Genomic DNA, 18981 nt, shown 5'->3' on the forward strand with positions numbered 1-18981 from the left:
ATTAAGCTTTCTTTGCAATCCTTGTATTTAATCCTGACTTGATCATGTTTTATAGGCTATTGATTGGATTTGGTTTTCTAATGTTATGTTTAGGATTTCTACACCTATGTTCTTAAGTTTGATGAGTTTTTATCTCTTCTATTGTCCTTCCCTTGCTTTTGGTATAAGGTTCAGGCTGACCTGATGGGAATCAAGTTTGTATCAAGATTAGAATTATCTGTCATTGACTATCTATAAAATCCTCTGGGGCTATTGTTTTCCTTGTGGAAAGATTTTAAATTACTCATTTAATTCCTTTAAGAGCTCTATCTCTAGTCAAATGTTTTATTGCTTCTAAAGTCAATCTTGGTAAATCACATTTTTCTAAGAATTATTACTTTCATCCAAGTTTTCAGATTTACTCATGACATTTTACAAGTTTTCTCATGAAGAATCAAAATACTGAGTTGGACAGATGGGGACAATACTAAATAGACTATAAATTCCTCTAAGATTGTAAAGTGTTATATTTTACTAAAATTAAATCAAGTACAATGTATAAAATATTTTAAAATTATTTTTCCTTCTATTTGGAAAATTGCAAGATTATTTATCAGAAAAAGAAATATTGAGCCATAGTCTTTACAAGGATAGACAGTTTTTTTTTCCTGAATTTTTTTCTTTAAGCCATAATTTATGGAACCTTATAAAAATGCCAAAATACAGTTTTTTTAAAAAAAATTACATATTCATTTTCTAGCATAGGGAAAATATGGGGTTATACTAAGAAATGTATTGAAGCATGATAATACCTTATATTTCCTTTCTCATCCATTATCTCATTCAATCCTTTAATAGCTTTATTTTGTTTTTCTGCTTAAAATTCGCAAAGGTTAGTTGTGAACTCTAAACTCATTTTGAGAAAGAACTGTGGAAAATCTCCTGAAAATAACTTGCTTGAAAATACACAAATTCATTTTTAGTAGAGTCAAATATTTAAGTCCCTGCCTAAATTTTAAAGCCTAATTTTTTAGACTCTGGAAGGGCTTATGTCTGCTTGACTGGGTCAGTGGTCCAGGGTCATTCAAGGAAGAAGTTAGAAATGAAAATGCTTGTAGGTCCTGCTCAGATTGTATTTTATGATCTTGTGAAGGTAAATCTATGTTCATTTTTTTATTAAACAAGATTATTGAATTTTACAACTTCTTCCATCTGTTTTTATGAAAGCCCTGACATCTCTAAGCCTGTATTCCTAAATGTGTGTTTGAAAACTCCCTCATTTAGCCCTGTGCCTACAGTAATATTGTTAGTCAACTATACGCATTTATTCATTCTTCGTTTATTTAAAAAATCTTCTAAGTAGGCATTGAGATATGTACTAGAGTTACAGAGGTAATAGATTTTAATCCTTGCTTTAGTTATGGCTTATTATGGAAGTCTGAAAAATAATTCAGGGCAATGATTGTTCTGTGAAGTGAGTGCTATAAATCAATGTGTATAGGGTATTATAGAAAATCAGATAGGTAGTCAGATTATATGAGGTGGGATCTTTGGGAAAATGGGATAATGATATCTAATTTGAAGGACTGGTAGGCATTGTTCGGGAAAGAAGACAGAGAAGGAAATTCCAAGCAAAGGGAACAGAATCTGAAAAGATTGGGAGGGCTGAATTCACATAATAACTTTTATATTTGAGAGAAAAGTGCATGTATGGGGGAAACAGATGAGGCTAGAGACCTACGTAGGGGTCAGATCATAAAAGTCCTGTAAATCATGTTGAGGAGTTACCATGTTGAGTGTTTTTGGATTTCCAGAAGGATTTTACGTAGCTGAGTAACAACATGAGGATTTCATTTAAAAAATTACTCTGGAGTTCCTATTGTGGCTCAGTGGTTAATGAATCTGACTAGGAACCATGAGGTTGTGGGTTCGATCCCTGGCCTTGCTCAGTGGGTTAGGGATCTGGCATTGCTGTGAGCTGTGGTTTAGGTCGCAGACGCGGCTCAGATCCCACATTGCTGTAACTGTAGCATAGGCCAGCAGCTACAGCTCTGTTTAGACTCCTAGCCTGGGAATCTCCATATGCTGTGGGTGCGGCCCTAGAAAAGACAAAAAGACAAAACAAAACAAAACAAAACAAAAACAACAACAACAAAAAAATTACTCCACTTTCATTGGAAACATGAGAAAGTTGTTATGAGATATATTAAAGGTTAGGTTTGCTTCAACTCTTATTTCAACTCCCTCTTATTATATCTTCCCATAAGGCAGGAGTTATAAAACCAAACCTAACATTTCCCAGACTCCTATGTAGCTAGAGTATTGTATATGAATTAGGACACCTGTCATGTACAGATGCACTCACAAAACAAACAAACAAAAATCCGTGATAGGAAGCTGAGTTTCATGAGATAGGGGCAGATCATGAAGATCTATTTTGCTAGGATAGAAAAGTGGAAGAGGTGACATAATTCTGGAGCTGGAACTATTTTTATTGGGAAGGTCTAATCCCAGCCTACTGATGGAAACATGACTCCATAGAGGGAAGTAAAGATGGAAACTCCTTGAGAAGCCCAATTCTGTGTTGTGATTAATGAAGTCACTGTATATGGTCTGCTTTCACAGTTCTTCCAACAATTCTGTGAGCAATTCATATTACTTAGTATTTCATTACTCCTTCAACCAGAATTAAGAATATTCTGTTGTCTGGGACTATTAACCCTGACAAAATCTTAGGAGGGTAAATTAAGGGAGTGGCAGTGAAATTTAATAGATGGATAAAGAAGGAAAGTATATCATAGGATTGTGATTTATTAATTTTACAGAATTATTTTTTGTAGGTATATTGCTTGTATTTGTCCCTTTTATGCTTAATCTCGTTGTCAAATAAAAAGAATCACTTCTGAGTCTTTGCTGTGACTTAGAGATATGGACTGCGTAAAGGATTTTGAGCTGCCTTTATATTACATTTCTTCTACACAAAACTATAATGAGTTTCACATACCACATAAATCTTCCAAGTATTTGTATAATGCAAGAAGCCAACAAACTCAAAATCAAGATAATAAAGTGGGTATTAGCCCTCTGGCAGTGTAGTAAAATGTTCACAGAGATAGTTAATGATAAACAGGCTTTAGTTCTGTGTAATTTACATAAATAAACAAAAATATGAAGCTAAGTATTGTAAAAAATTACCTCCTACAAAGCTGATGCAATGCCAAAATTATTGCATGAGATTTATTGAACATTAATTACTGGTACAATACATCACAGAGAGCACACAATCTTTTTTACATAGTTCATTTCAGAGAAAACTGTGGCACTAGTTTCCTATCTTGAAGGTGAATGTGAACAGCATTCAATGAGATTAAAAAAAAAAGAAAGAAAAAAAAAACAAACTTGGCATCTGAGAGAGTTATTTCTCCCTACAATGAATTATACTTTTTTGGAGACATTTTATGTAGAAAGGACTATTTGTAATAGATATACTCTGCACACTAGGATTTGAAAGATTATTTCCTATCATGGTACATTTTTGTTTTACAGGAAGGAAATAAAAGCAGTTCATTATAAAGCAATCCCCCTACTCTCTCTTACTCAGGATTCTTAATGGTCAAAAAGACCTTGCTTTATTTAACTGGTTTAAACAGAATATAAATTTATTAACATGAGTCATGTGGCTGTAGAAATCTTTAGCATATTTAATCGACAGGGCCCTCAGTCACTACCTGAGTCCTTGTAAAGGACCTGGGAAAACTTTCACCTGGGGAAATCTCCATACACTGCAAGGCTGTGCATAGGTTATGTAGCCTCAATATGTAACAAATATCTGCTATACTGTATCCTCTGACAAAGCAAGAAATCAGCCACAGATAAGGGAATATAATTCCCTGTGAATCTCTGGTCTGGTTTCATTTGGTCCTACTTTTTAAAAATAGCTCAGGAGTGAGAAACTATTGCGAAAGTGTCAATGTCTCTTGAATGTGAGATCAACTTATTTTACTTTCATGGTTATGAATTTTTATGCCAAGTATAGATGTAGCTAATACAGAAGTCAAGATATGAAATACTTGACAAACAATGGGTGTAGAAGGAAGATCTTTAAAAAATTATTTCCAGGTGCTAATATGTTTGTAAATGTCATCTTTTTATAAAACACCAAGGTAATCTAGACAATATAGGTTGACTTTTGCTCTTTAAATTGGTTTCATAAAAAGTGAGGGGCCTCAACGAGGAAAAGGTTAACTAAACAGACTCAGTATATATGGAAACTCTCTGGAAGTGATGGAAATTAAGCATCCCAGAGAGGTGGTGGGTGATGTGGGAGATGGGAATGACTGGGACTTCTTTTGGTGATATAGATTCAAGGAGAGAGAATGTTAGTTTTCTTCAAGTTTCATCTGGAGAGAAAATTTTAAAAAGGTAGTAAGAGGGATATTAAAGTTCCCCGTTTCAAATAGAATTAGCCAAATCTGAATGGCTTTAACAAAAAAAATACTGATTGGAAATATATTAGGTGGCTTGCAGAAGAATTAGGCTTGGAAATAGTAATAAGACAAGAAAGGTTTTGTATCTGAAAACATGGCCAAATTCATATCTCAAAAAATCCTGGTAGAATACCACTGATACTGCCACTAAGCAATGCCTGCCACCATCCATGGCAACTCAACTCTGCAGTCATCCTTATGAATAACTAGATGCCCCTGCACCTTACATAACCCCCTCAGGATTCCAAATCTTTTTGGAAGCTCCCACGGGCAGAGTTGAAGCTACATGCACTGCTAATAGATGCTAAAGACAGTTTTTTTTTTTTTTTGACGTATATGGTTGTGTGGGGGTGAGACCTGTCTCTTAAAAATATCTGCAAGATTCCTTCCTCCAGCTAGGAAAGATAGTCAGATAATAAAAAGTAATAGCATTATTTGTGACAAATATTCACACTTAGGGCTCATGCCAGTGGCCATGCATGTTATCAATATAGCCTTATTAATTTTTCTTAAAGAATAATGGCTCTATTATTTTAGTTAAAGTGATATATTCAATTATGAAAAACTCCAATAATATAAAAAAGTCCATGACAAAAGTGAGTTTTATCTTAATTCTACCATCTGAAAAAAATCATTAATATTTGGTGAATGTTTTGTGAATACTGCCTAGACATCTCACATGTGTATATATATATATATATATATATATATATATATGTATATATATATAGCTGTCTGTCTGTCTGTCTATCTATCTATCTATCTGTATATCAATATATCAAGATAATTTTAGGGAAATGGGATGATAGCAAATATGTGATTTAAAAATAAAAATATTAAATTTAATGTCACTTGAATGAAACCAAAGGAATAGTAATTGAAGTAATTTTTTTTCAGTTTCCAAGCCATTTTATGGAGAATTTTTTTTTCCTGGATCAATAAATAGCATACAAATGTAAAAACGCTACCATTTTCTCTCTCCTGTTACCTCCACCTGGGGGCAATCTCCTGGGCCACCTAAGTCAGGGATTCTCCCTCCAGATTTGGTCCAGCAAATGAAGTGACATTGTAGCTCCCCTTTAATCATCTTCAGAGAAATTCAGGTGGGGCGGAGAGAACCTCTGGGGTTTGCGAGTCAACTAAGTTAGGGAAATGAATTAGTGTTTTTTGGGAGGAGAGAAAATGCCTGGGGCAAGAATCTACCCCAAAGAAAACGGTGTCTAAAATGTTCATGGTTCCTTCTTTTGACCCAATAAGTGACATTTATTCAAAGAAAAAACAGCTGAGATATCCATTCCTTGGTTCCCTTCCCTCTCCACTCCTGCTGCTCCTCAATCCTCTAAAGTTGAAACCTGGCTGGAGCTAGGTAGCAGAACAGGTCCTCTCAGATGAGGGCAGCAACATTGAGGGGCATCTCCTCAATGGAGGTGTTGTAGAAGGTCTTGATGTCTCAAAAGGTCCTTTTGTCTTCTGTCACTATGATAATAGTCACACTCTTATAGCCAAAGCATCCAGCAGGACCAATTCTGTGGATGTAGTTTTTCCTGTTGGTGGGATGGTCATGATTTATGACTAAGGAAACCTCTTGCACGTTAATGCCTCAGGCCAGTAGGTCAGTGGTAATCAATACTCTGCTAGAGCCAGAGTGGAACTCCCTCATAATTGCATCTCATCTTTTTTTTTTTAATCCATATCTCTGTGCATGGTAGAGACAGTGAAGTCTCAGGCATGCATCTTTCCAGTGAGCCTCAACCTTCCTTCAGGTGTTAATGAAGATGACTGCCTGGGTGATAGCCGGGGTTTCATACAAGTCACACAGTGTGTCCAGCTTCCAGTCCTCTTGTTCCACCTTAATGTGGAATTGGCAGATACCCTCTAGGGTCAACTTTTCCTTCTTGACAAAAGTTAAAATTGGGTCCCTCTTGACCTTCCTGGTCACCTCAGATGCATTGTAAGGCATTGCAGCTGATAGCAGAACAAGCTGGGTGTTAATATTAAGCTTTTGGAATATGTCATAGATCTGGTCCTTGAACCTTTGGCTTAGTATTTCATCAGCTTTATCCAGTACAAACATCTTGATGTATTTGGGAGACAGATATCTCCAGCTAAGCATACTAAACACATGACCTGTGGTACCCACGATGGTATGGGGAGATTCCATGTGCAGCTTCTACACCTCAGCATGCACATTGATATCTCCCAATGCAGGCGTGGCTGGCTGGAGGCACCCATGTAAAATTCTAATGCCATTATTACCTTCCATATCTGCTGAGCCAACCCTAGTGAGTGCAGAACAAGGCCAGGGTGACCTTTAGATCTAGTTCAACCTATTGCAGAATTGACATAGCAAAAGTGGCCTTTTTTTTTTCAGTCCTAGGTTTGGCTTGCATGATCACATAATAACCCTTGATACAAGAAAGAATGACAGGCTGCTGGATGGCAGAGGACTTCTCAAATTCATAGGTGTAGATGACACAATCTCATTCCAGTTACTCTTCATGGTGCCTTGGGCTATTGTCAGGCTATTGTCTCTGGATCTGGAATCCTGGCTCACAGACATGATCTTTACTGAAAGTATTATTGAAGTTCAGATAAATCTTTCTTCACTCTTAAAGATTTTGGAGGTAAATTTTTTGACATCATATAATACAGTAAAATGATAACTTTTTAAATGAATAAACCTACTTTTTAATTGACAATAGATATAGTAAAGCTTAATGCATTTTTATTAATGAATACAACCATACAGCTGCAACCCACATAAAAATTTAGAACATTCCCAGCCTTTGACTTTGTATTCTGCTCCCTAAGATAACCAGTATTCTGATTTCTATCACCAAGGATTAGTTTTGTTGTTTTTGAACTACCTGTAAATGAAATACTCTTCTGGCTTGTACATCATGTCTCTGAGATTCATCCATTTTGTTAAAGGTAGCAGTAATTTAGATTTTTTAAAAAGTTGTATACATTTAATTGTATAATATACTACAATTAATTTATTGAGTCTACTGATGGACATTGAGGTTATTTCCAGTTTTTTTTGCCTGAATGAATAAAGATTTTATAAATATTTTGTTGTTTCATGCACATGTGCACTCATTTTATTGGGCACATACATAAGAGAGGAATTGTGGATGGTATGTATGTTTAGATTTAGCAGACATTGACAGCTTTATGAAGTGGCCAAATCACTTTACATTCCCATTAGCAGTAGTTCCCATTGCTCTACATTTTTGCCAATACTGGTAATTTAAAAACTCATCCTAGTGGGTTGTAGTGTTATTGCATTGAAGTTTCAGTGTGCATTTCTTATAACCAAAGATGAGCATCTTTTCATATGTTTATTGGCTGTCTGAATGGCACTCTTTTCTGAAATGCTTTTCCAAGTCTTTTGCCTATCATTAAAGAATTGGATTGTTTCTTCTTTTATTGCTTTTTAAGAGGTTCATGTGCTCTGAATATGTTATTTGACAGTTGAATTTAAATGTCTTTTTCATATAACTTAAAAAATTATCTTCATAGAATTTTATAGCAATGTGGTATTTAAATATTACTGTTAAAGAAATAAAACTGACAAGTCTAAAGGATTTGCCCAAGGTGCCTTGGAGAGCTAGAGATGAGTTAGGGTTATCTTTCTCATGCCTTTTTACTCTAACACTCTGCCTATTCTAAAAAATTAAGTAAATAATTTAATAAACATACAAAGTTTTCACAACAAAGTCTTATTCTACAAATATTTGTATCTGTTTTCATTTTTTAGTCTAAATCTTGAGGCTCTCATCAAATTTACTGTTAATCCTCTTAAAGTGAAAGCAGACAGAATTTATGTTCTCTCAGGAAAGAAATATATAATCCAAGAAAGAGTTCTCGACTCATTTATTTGATAAATTACATGAAGCAAATTTTTCTTAAATGGGAAAATTTGCTTTAAGCAGTGGCTTTGTAGTTTGCGGTTATCCTTGATTGAGTTATATATATATATACATATATATATATACACACACACATATATATGTATATATATGTATATATATGTATATATATGTGTATATATGTGTATATATGTATATATATGTATATATATGTATATATACACACACACACACACACACTTTGAGGAGAAAAGAGGTCTGTAAACTAGGTCAGTGCTCTAGCAGATCCTTGCAACAAAAAGTTTTCAGATAAAAATAATAAAAAAAATAAACTGATGCTCACCTACTCATTACTGTTGGGATTACACAAGTGTGTGCAATTGCATAATTAATAGGACTGGCCAGGAAATGGAAATCTAAAAGCCCTGAAAAAATAATCGTCAATGAAGATGAACTCATATGGAGATAACCAGTCAAATTCAAAGAGGGCCAAATATGAACTTTCTGCTCCTTTCTAAATGTGCAACCAGAGGATCTGAAGGCATAAAAACAGCTTTGAGCAACTAAGGTTTGAGAAGAGAATCTAACAACCTTCTATAGATCTCTGGTCCCATGACTAGGCATAGCTCTAGTTATTCTAGCACCTGGAACACAACCACAGGGCTGTCATGTGAGTGGATGGAGAGTAGATGCACATGTGTTGGTGGTTGATGATTGTGCTGGTTGGTTTTATTGGCGTTTGGGGGTCAGATCCTTTGTGGAACTAGCTCTTCAAGGAGTTCAATTTCATTTTGGAAGTTCATCACTGCATGGTCAAGGGCACAGATGTACTACTCTGCAGTCAGAGATTATAGGGACCCACTGACCCTGGGTGTCAGCATTTTGCTTGGCACCAGTGTCATTGCTTTCTTTTTCTTTTTTCTTTTTTTTTTTTTTTGTCTTTTCTAGGGCCACACCCATGACATATGGAGGTTCCAGACTAGGGATCTAATTGGAGCCGTAGCCGCCAGCCTACACCACAGCCACAGCAACACGGGATCGGAGCTGCATGGGACAACTCATGGCAATGCTGGACCTCCAGCCCACTGAGTGAGGCCAGGGATCGAACCCACATGGTTCCTAGTCAGATTCGTTAACCACTGAGCCACAACGAGAACTCTGCTTTCTTCTTAATTCTAGTTCTAGATGGAGTTTTTTAACATCTCTGCCCAAAGATAAGATGAAATCACTGACAGATTAAATTGAAAAGGAGGCAATGACAATCACATATTTAGTGATTATTCCTGGAGGTCTAATCTCACAATTTCATGGTTGGATATTATTTAAAATAAGCTGTTCAAAAATCACTTTAAAAAGAAAAACAGTAAAAAAAAAATCCTATAGTATGAATAAAAAACAAAACAAAACAAAACGAAACCACTATCTAAAAGTTTAATGGGAATGACTCATTTTGTTGTGTGTAAAATTTCTGGAGATGGTATCCTACAGAGATTGAAAAAAAATGTGAAATCCCAATAATTTAGAGCGAAATAAAGATAATATGCTTTCAAAACTGTGTTCAGTATTTTAGTATGAGGGATGCAGTGATAACAAGATTGAATGTGAAGAGCTTAAATAAATAGTTATATGCAATGTAAGTATAGGGAAAGTCCAGTGTTTTCATGTTGCCATGCTAATGGTCATTTTATATGATTTTTACGTAACATTCAATTTTAAATATGTCTATAACAAACTGAACAAATTCTGTATTTATGGAGTGGTTTAACTCTTTCATCTACATCCCTAAAAAGTTATATAATCAAGGTAGCCAAAAAATTTTACGTAGAGGATTTTCTCATTGGGAAATTGAGATAATTTTATATTTGGTATAGTTTACTGCTCGGGAATATTTGCTTCTTTTTTCCCTTTTGTGCTTTTCAGAGCCCAGAGAAGTATGTTCTTCCTGTGACACTGTTGTAAATTGCCGCCCAAGGTGCAGGCAATGAGGCAATGTGTTGTCTTGAATTGAAAAAAATAATGAAACCTACCAAAATATGGTCTTTTTTTGTTCTTACCACATGACGACAATTCTAAACAATATTAGCAGTAAATACTCTTCTTTACCTGGGTATTCTCTCACTGATCCCCCCTCCACTTCTCCCCACTCCTTGTCACTGGTCCCTTTTTCAGTTTTTAGAGAAACAGTATACGAAATTTCCGGGAACCAAAAGAAGATGACAGTTAACTGTAATTTTTCATATGATCAAGTTTTGCCAAATTGGAACCTTAGAGTAGATAAGCAGTCAGATGCAGAAAAAACATTGACATGGGAGTGAGAGCACTGAGAAGCCTGTTTCTGTCACCAATCAGGCCTTGGGTAAGCCACTGTAACCTTTGTACCTTCCTGATTTATATGTTTTTTGTTTCTAAAGAAAAGAGACAATAAGGAAGGGTGAGTGGGGTGACTTCTAAAATTACTTCCAGTTCTCAGCTCTGGACTTTGATATAGGACACCCAGCAGACAAAACTCAGATTATAGTCCTACTCTGTCCCTAGCTAATGTGATCCCAAAGAAGTAATTCAACTGGCCTTAATTCTTAAAGTCTAAGCTGCTTGGTGTATCTTAGAAGAAGGCAGTTTTTCTGTATCATGCCTCACACCACATGTTTTGTACTTGACACTTCAGTAAAATCTAAAAATCTAATGTTAACAATAGTTTCTACAACTGTACCTTTGCATTAGCTCTGGCAGCTTGTGTTCTCTTGGATAAGAAGAGAAAATTAATTGATTTTTGTGTAGAGAGTTTTAGGGTATTTTTCCAATGTGGAGACATTTGCTGATACTGTTGATATAGGTACATTAAGATGAATGATAATATAATTTGTTTAAAAGCCCTTTCCACATTTTATGATTTTGTGGTTCCCCCAAAATTCAGCATCTTTTCATCTCCATGGCAAATATCAGATCATTATCAGGAAAGACATGAGGACAAATCCACCAATCTTTGCATAAGTTTTGTGGGTTTTTTGTTTTGTTTTTTTTCTTAGGTGATCTTTATTTAGATCACTTGGCATATATGTTACATATAGAATCTTCTCATGAACGCTTAAAATTTCCAGTTAGGGACAGAAGTTTTTGATATCTTGGCACAAAGTCTATTTTTTGGGGTCTTTATTATCTGATGAGCAAATACCAAAATTACACAAATCCTACAAGAGTGAAGGTGAAGGCAAAATATATTTAGCCAAAAGTGAGATAATACACTATAATAAATAAAAGCATAGGCATCTATCTCAAGAGCTTGGATTTACATTTTAGCTGTATCTCAAGCAAATGGCTAAACCTCTCTGGGCCTCAGTTTCCTCAACTATAAAATGAGTGTAATAATAATTTGTACCTAATAGGATTTTCCTGAGAAGTAAGTTAAAGAAGAAAAGCATTTAGAGTCATGCTAGTGGCACATGCTGTGTACTCAATATATACTAGCTATCATTATTATTACAGCCAATATGTGGATAGATTTGTGTAATAGATAAAAACATGTGTGATGATAAAAGGATATGAAATTTCTCCATCAGAGAACAATAGAGCAAGACACATTGGGTATGGCAGGTTTGATTCAAAATTCTGACCTCTTAGGCAGGATTCCTGTGTACTTCACCTATTCTGATAGAGGTCTTAATCACACATCATACTAAATTATCATCTCTGTATTCCAACTATTTACCTCCCTAATTAGTACCTGTCCTTAGAGACAGATCAGAGATTAGATTCTCTAGGAATACTTCCAATGACTGTACTCCTCAAGACCACTTTCCCACCTCCACCATACTAGGCTATGATGGCCTCAAAAGGGCACTTCTGTTGTTGCCATCTTCATCTTACGCTGAAATTATGCATTTATGGTTTTGTCAACCTGAAGACACTACAATATCCTTGGAGGAAAGGCAGGCATCAAATCTTTTTCATCTTTGTATTTTCAGTGTATAGTAGCAGTCTTATAGTCTATATATGTGAGAGAGAGGAAGAGGGAACCTGCTGCCTGGCAGCTGGTAATACCAGGAGTGGTGGTAGGGAATACAGGGGAATGAGGCTTGGGTCGGGGGAGATGGGGACTGTAGGTATGGGAAAGTTCAGCTGAAGGCTTCTGCAGAATACCCGCTGCAAGAAATAATTATTGAAATTAAGGGAAAGTTAAGCTCAGAAATGCTCAATTTGAGACTCATCCTAATATATGTGAGATTTGAAATCTTGGGAATGATGATTATGTAGTTAGAAAACATGGATGAGGAAAAAAAAAAACCAAGAAAAGAATCTCAGGGGATGTCTACATTCAATAGTAGGAATCAGGAGTTCCCATCGTGGCACAGCAGAAACAAATTCGACTAGGAAGCATGAGGTTGTGGGTTCGATCCCTGGCCTTGCTCAGTGGGTTAGGGATCTGGTGTTGCTGTTAGCTGTAGTGTAGGTTACAGATGCTGCTCAGATCTGGCATTGCTGTGGCTGTGGCGTAGGCCAGCAGCTGTAGCTCCAATTATACCCCTAGCCTGTGAACCTCCATGTGCTGCTAGTGTGGCCCTGAAAAGACAAAAGACCAAAGACCAAAAAAAAAAAAAAAAAAAAAAGGTAGGACTCAGATAAGGATAATGAAAAGGACCAGAAATAGAAGAGAGAAAACAAAAATAGTGTTCAAGAAGCTACAAAAGTTGTCAAATCAAAAGAGTGAGAGTAACAGTAGCAAAAAGTTATTTATCAATTGAACAAATATTGAACATCAGATATGTGCTAAATATACATGGAGTGCTGGGAAAAAATTGTCACAAGGTCTCTGTCCTCATGAGAGTTAATTAGAATGCAGGGTTGTCTAATGAGTAGAATTAAACACGCAATAGGTTTGTGGAAGCTAGCTTACAATGAGGAGCAAACCAGAGGTAAGAAGTAGTCAAGAGCTAAGGAACACTGCCATGTGAAGCTGTCTGGTACTTACGGGAATGAGAGGAAATGATGATGGCTTGAAGAAGTAACAATGTCTGAAGAAAATGTTCATTTTGTACTTTTTGAATTGCTTGCTTTTTTCAATTGAGAGACTTGAGCATATCTCTGGGTGAGGAAAACAGCCAGAGGGAAGGCAAGGAAAAGAGTGAGAAAATAAGTGTGGAGGGGATGAGAACAAGAATACATGAGAAAAAGATTGTATTGGTATAAACTTCCTCTTTGAACTGCTTTTGCTGCATCCCATAGATTTTGGATCATCGTGTTTTTTATTGTCATTTGTCTCTAAGTATTTTTTTTTTCATTTGCTATTTGATTTCTTCACTGATCCACCCATTAGTGTTTAGTAACATATTGTTTAGCCTCCATGTGTTTCTGTTTTACACAGTTTTTTTTCTTGTAGTTGATTTCTTTTTTTTTTTTTTTTTTTTGTCTTTTGTCTTTTCGGGGCTGCACCCGTGGCATATGGAGGTTCCCAGGTTAGGGGTCTAATCAGAGCTACAGCTGCTAGCCTATGCCAGAGCCACAGCAATGCCAGATCCAAGCCGTGTCTGCAACATACACCACAGCTCACAGCAATGCTGGATCCTTAACCCACTGAGTGAGGCCAGGGATTGAACCCACAACCTCATGGTTCCTAGTCCTATTCGTTTCCACTGCACCACAATGGGAACTCCCTCTTGTAGCTGTTTTCTAATCTCATGGCACTGTGGTTGGAAAAGATGCTTGATACGATTGTAATTTTCTTAAATTTAATAGTCTTAATTTGTGGCCAAGCGTGTGACTTATCTTGGTGAATATTCCATGTGCACTTAGAGAAGAATGTGTATTATGCTACATTTAGATGGAATGTTCTATAAATATAAATTAAGCCTAGCTGGTTTAATGTGTCACTCAAGTCATATGTTTCCTTATTGATTTTGTTTGGATGATCTCTCCTTTGATGTAAGTGGAATGTTAAAGTCCCCCACTATTATTATATTTTATTGCCAATTTTTCCTTTTATGGCTGTTAGCAGTTGCCTTAGATATTGAGGTGCTCCTATGTTGGGTCCATATATATTTATAACTGTTATATCTTTGTTTTATACCTTGATCATGAAGTATTATCTTTCTTTGTCTCTTATAACATTATTTATTTTAAAGTCAATTTTGTTTGATAAGTGTAGCTACTCCAGCTTTTTTTTTATTTCCTTTTGCATGCAACATCTTCTTTCATCTCCTCCCTTAGCTTGTGTGTGTCCTTAGATCCAAACTGGGTCTCTTGTAGATAGCATATATATGGGTCTTGTTTTTGAATTCAACCAATCCATGCCTTTTGGTTGGAGCATTTAATCCATTTACATTCAAGGTAATCATGGATATGTATGTTCTTATTGCCATTTGTTAATTGTCTTGGATTTGTTTTATTAGGTTTTTTTTTATCTTCCCTTTGTCTTTTTTTAACTTATGACTTGATAACTATCTTTAGTGTTGTATTTATTTTGCTTTTTTGGAAGGAAGTTGTGTATCTATTATAGATTTTTGGTTTGCAGTTTCCACGAAGTTTTGATGTAACAGTCTATGTATGTACAAGATTATTTTAAGTTGCTGGTCTCTTAATTTCAAATGCGTTTACAATATCCTGCATTTTTATACTCCTCTTTTCATGATTGCTCATTTTGAGATCATATTTGTGTGTGGATAATTTCCTATATTTACTGTATATTTGCCTTTCCTGGGTAGAGTATTATTGGTTGTAAGTTTTTCTGTTTCATCACTTGAAATATATCTTACCACTCCCTTCTGGCCTGCAGAGTTTCTGTTGAAAAAAAAAATCAGCTGATAACCTTATGGAAATTCCCTTGTATATTATTTGTTGCTTTTTCCTTTTTGCTCATAATATTTTCTGTGTTTACTTTTTGTCAGTTTGATTAATATGTGTCTCATCATATTCCTCTTTATCCTGTGTTAGACTCTCTATGCTTTCTTGACTTGAGTGTTTCCTTTCCCATATTAGGGAAGGTTTTGGCTATAATTTCTTCAAATATTTTCTCAGGCTCTTTCTCTCTTCTTGTTCTGGGACACCTATAAGGAAAATGTTTGTGTGTTTAATGTTGCCCCAGTGTTCTCTCAGACTGTCCTTATTTCTTTTGATTCTTTTTCTTTATTCTGCTCCACAGCAGTGATTTCCACCAATCTGTCTTCCAGCTCACTTATTGACTCTTCTGCCTCTGTTATTCTGCTATCAAATCCTTATAATTTATTTTTCAATTCAGATATTGTATTGCTCAACCCATACTGTATATTATTTAAATCTTCTAGATCTTTGTTAAACATTCCTTGTATCTTCTTGGCCTGTGCCTCCATTCTTTTTCCCCAAATCTTGGATCATCTTTATTACCTTTACTCTGAATTATTTTTCAGGCAGATTGCTTATCTCCACTTCACTTAGATCTTCTGGGACTTTATCATGTTCCTTTGTCTGGAACATATTTCTCTGCCATCTCATTTTGTTTAAATTTCTGTGTTTGTGGTCTCCATTGCACAGATGCAAGACTGTAACTCCTGTTGCTTCTGGTGTATGCTCCATGGTGGATTAGGTTGGTTTGAGACTTGTGCAGGCTTCCTAGTGGGAAGGCCTGGTGCCTTCCCATTGGTGGGTGGATCTGGATATTGTCCCTCTGGTTGACAGGGCAGTGTCTAGGGGTGGGTGTGTTTAGAGGTGCCTGTGGGCTCAGGATTACTTTAGGCAACCTGCCTTCTGATGGAAAGGGCTATGTTTCCCACCCTGCTGGTTGTTTGGCCTGATGTGTCCCAGCAGTGGAGCCTACACACTGTTGGGTGTGGCCAGGTGTTGGTGCCAAAATACCAACCTCCAGAAGAGCTTATGCTCATGAATATTACCTGGAGCCTCCACTGTCAGTGTCCATATCACCAGTGTGAGCCACAGCTGACCACTGTCTCCTTCAGGAAACTCACTAAGACCTGCAGGTAGGTCAGGTCCAGGCTTTTGTGGAGTCACAGTTTTTCCCTGGGTCCAAGTGCATGTGAAACCTTGTGTACACCCTCCAAAAGTAAAGTCCCTTTTTTCCCTGGCCCATGGATCTCCTGCACTCAAGCCCTGTTGGCCTTCAAAGCCAAATGCTCTGGAGGATCCTCCTCCTGATGCCAGAACCCCAGAATGGAGAGCCTGAAGTGGGGCTCAGAACTCTCACTATTGTGGGAGAACCTCCACAATAAAATTTTTTTCCAGTTTGCTGGTCACCCACAGCTCATGTGTGGGATTTGATTATATCATAAAAGTGCTCCTCCTACTGTCTCATCTGGATTCTTTGTCTTTGGGTGTAGAATATCTTTTTTGGTTCCGGTCTTTTCTGTCTATATGGCTATTCAGCAATTAGTTGTGATTTTGGTGTTTTTGTGAGAGAAAGGGAGCTCATGTCCTTCTACTCTGACATCTTGTCTCTGTCCTGCTACATTAATGAAAATGTTAATTAAACTTTGAGACAAAGGAAAGGAAAATTAGATTTCATATTGGACGACTGGGATCTAGACACTTTTAAAATCAGGGAGGAAGAGGACCAGGTGTGGGCTCAAAGAGGAATGACAAACCGTGGAATAACAACCTTTTTGAGGACCCTCTACTAGGGATGTTTGCCAAGCATCAAGATAGGAGAGGCTAGATTATGAAATGGACCAAGTGGGCACTGTTAGAAATTATAGTTTGAAAAATTTAAAAAAAAGGGTAAGAAATCAAAAGTATATTAAGAAATGTGCATTTCATAGATACACTGAAATAGTTTTATTCTAGATTCCAAACAGTGATAAGTTGCTTATATGCCAGTTGACTTATTGAAATAGAAATGCAATTTTTGAATCTAATCAACAAAATCAACACAAGATTAGTTGGAAGACTGTGGCTTCAGGCAGTGACTGCAGAGTGCTGGCTCCAGAGGACAAATTTCTTCTTTTGAATGCTGGATTATAATGTATTTGGAAGTGAACTGTGGTAGGCTGTGGCCCTAGGACAAACAGTCTCCACTTGATGGGAGCCTTGGTGGAAAAGAGCCATTCCAGCTTGGCTAGTTCACAGTTCTGTCCTGCAGCAAGAGAATTCCTTCTGCTCCTTTTCTTACTGTGTAGCCTCAAGCAGTTCAAACTCGGTATCTTTTTTCCATGTCAAAACTGCACTGAGCCCTGGGAGAGGTACATAATGTTTTAAGGGGGCATTTTGACAGGCCCTCTTCACAGGCATGCTCCAGTTCCCCAATGAGTGGATGAAGAGCTGTGGGGTTGTTTGTTGGGCCACACTTTGCAATTGGCAAGGTCACCATGCACAGCCCTTCTTATATTAAGTAAGTCCAAGTTTTCTCTTCTATCATCTGCCTCTGCAGATGATTTTGTCTATAAGCCAGGGTTCATTTTTTAGAACCCACCATCTTTAATTGGAGGAAGAGAAAGTAGCAAACCTTGCTAAAGCCTTCAGGCCTAAGTTACATCCTGCAAATCTCAGGCTTTACCAAAGAGCTCTATCTTGACTGATTGCAAGAGTAAAGGACACTGGCGTTTTGTTTTCTACTTGGCTATTTTTTCTAGCATCTACCTCACTTAGTTGGGAATTGTGTGGAAAGGAGTGGAGTAAGGGCTATTTGTCAATGGGTCTGATGAGAATGTTGAGAAGAGAGAAGTGGCCCTTTCTTTCTGAAGTCAGGAGCTGTAAGGAAAGTGCATTCCAGAGAGACTAACATTAACACAGAGGGAAACAGAACAAAGGATGGAAAGAGACATCTTAGAGGACATTGTTTTGAATGTTTGCTCTGATTGTGCCTGAATGTAGACCAATTCCTGGATTTTCCATTACGTAAGCCAACATTTTCTTTTTTTTTTTTTTTTTTTTCTTGGAGTAATTTGGGTTGGCTATTACTTGCCTTGAAAGAGTCCTGAATAAAACAAGAGGTGATTGTTGTTGACCCCTACTCTCAAACCACTTTCTAAAATTATTGGAAGCTCACTCTGATAAACAGACAAGCTTTTTTTTCCTTACATAAACATAGACATTAACTTAAAAAAAAATAGCCCTTTCTGAAAAGGATGGCTCTAGTGCACAGGAATGGGGGCCTGAAGAAATGGATGGAATCCTTGCCCTGATGAGCTCTAAGAATAAACACAGGAATTGTGGGGGTGGTTAAAAAGCTATTCTGTCTAGAAGCAGAAGGGGGAAAGAAGGAGGCCATCCTAACCTAGCAATGCCAGCGATTTTACACTGCTTTGTCAGAAACAAATTGGGCTAGTTTAGACCATGTCGAAGGTAATTCTCTACTGACCACCTACTAAGCTTCTATCTTTTATCTTCCCCCTCGAGTTTCTGATGTGAAATTTAGGCACGCCACTGAAGGGGCTTATAATAATTAATGCATTTAACACTGTTCTCTCACTTAAATTCAGATAAAATAAAAACCTAAGGTAAAATGCTTACTGAGTATTTTCAATATTCACTTCACTCAATTCTTCTCCTTATGTCCATTTTACTAGGAATAAACAGGCCTCCACTTGCTAAGTACCTTGTTCAAGGTCACCTGGCAGAGTTGGGATTCAAACTTAAATCTGTCTCCATAACTGTTGGTCTTAACTACAAGCCTCCCTGTGTTTTTAATACATATTGGGTGCCAAGGTAAGGAAATGCCAAGGTTA

At 36.7% G+C, this 18981-nt stretch overlaps 1 pseudogene; it reads right to left on the reverse strand.

Moving 5' to 3' along the window:
• LOC110262164 lies at positions 2062 to 9260 on the reverse strand (annotated as a pseudogene).

The sequence above is a fragment of the Sus scrofa genome, chromosome 8 (assembly GCF_000003025.6).
Source record: "Sus scrofa isolate TJ Tabasco breed Duroc chromosome 8, Sscrofa11.1, whole genome shotgun sequence".
In the NCBI taxonomy this organism is placed as follows: Eukaryota; Metazoa; Chordata; class Mammalia; order Artiodactyla; family Suidae; genus Sus; species Sus scrofa.